Below are 1,396 nucleotides of genomic sequence, written 5' to 3'. Positions count from 1 at the left end.
TCCGTGCCCGGCCCCCGCAGGGCCCCCGCGCCGGCCGCGTTTGGTCTCGGGGTGATGAAAGAGGGGCACTTTTGCTCCTTGCCGAGCTCGTCCCCAGCCCAGGCCCTGCTTTCTCCTCTCTCCCCTCCCACTGAGGTGCCTTTTCACTGCTGGAATTTGCCTTGATGAGGGTGTGGAGAGGCAGTGTCAGCTCCTGTTCTCAGACAAGTGCTGACCTTTGATTTCCACAGCTTGTTTTCCCTACCTGTGTGTGGAGTTAGAGCACCCTGCCCTCTTCCTACGCTTCAGCCACGTTTTCTTCCCCCCCCCCCCATTGTCTCCTATTGATAAACAGCAAACTCTTATTTTTAGTCTCCTTTCTCTACTCTTCTTCCTATGGAGAGTTACACGTTTCATTCAAGGGAGATGGAACATTGTGAGGGTTCTTGTTTGTGCTGGAAGAGCTCTTCCTGACCCCGTACTTTCTTTTCTTTCTGGAAAAAAAATATGGATGAGAGAAACGTGTAAAATGGTTTTGACCCACTAAAGCTCTCCAGCTCCTGCATGTTTCTTGAAAGCTGGACAAGACGTTGAGCTTTCATCTCAGCTGGGTTAAATCTGGAGAGGAGAAAAGCTACAGAAAAACAGAAATAAGGAACGTAAATCTGAAAAAAAAAGAAAGCTCATCAGTGTTTTTAGGTGGCTGTTCAGTGTCACCAAGGAGACAGAGCTGCTCCAAGCCAATTTAACTTCAGACTTGGCGGTGTTTGGATACATTTGGGTAAACTTGGAGCCATCAGTTGATAACCTGAGTGGTGTCAGAGGTGTGAGGGACTGGCAGTGCCACAAGTCACTGCTCTGGGGTGAGTTTCTGGAAGTGCCAACTCACATCTGAAGTGCTCAGGGGGCACTGGCAACTCACCGAGGTCTGCCCAGAGACACGAGGGTGCTGCTGCACTGTGGGCTCCAGCACTTCTCCTGTGAGTTATTGCATTATATGGTTTAGTCCAACCTTTCTTAATGGAAAGTTGGTGACAGTAGAAATTATAGATGTATTTATATGTATAAATACCAATTTTGGCTGATGGCTGCAGAGTATTTGCCCCAGCAGGCAGTGAGGAAAGTAAAGGTGCAGCTTAGCATTTTACAGCTAATTTTATACACTCATTTCTCACATTTCCCTCAGCAACTCTCAAAAAAACTTTGTTTTTTAAGGGAGGAACCCTGTAAAATCATCCTGGTTTGCTGGTGGCTCCTCAGAGCAGCACCTGCAAACTTCTGATACCTTAAAATCTCGTTTGGGTGTTCAAGTGTCACACACAGAATACGCTGAGTTGGAAGAGACCCACGAGGGTCAGGGAGTGCAGATCTTAGCCCTGCACGGGCCCATCCCCAAAAGCCACACTGTGGGCCTGAG

The sequence above is a fragment of the Manacus vitellinus genome, unplaced genomic scaffold, assembly GCF_001715985.3.
Source record: "Manacus vitellinus isolate BGI_N305 unplaced genomic scaffold, ASM171598v3 scaffold_121_pilon, whole genome shotgun sequence".
In the NCBI taxonomy this organism is placed as follows: domain Eukaryota; kingdom Metazoa; phylum Chordata; class Aves; order Passeriformes; family Pipridae; genus Manacus; species Manacus vitellinus.
The sequence above is the reverse complement of the archived record's forward strand: the minus strand, read 5'-3'. Positions refer to the sequence as shown.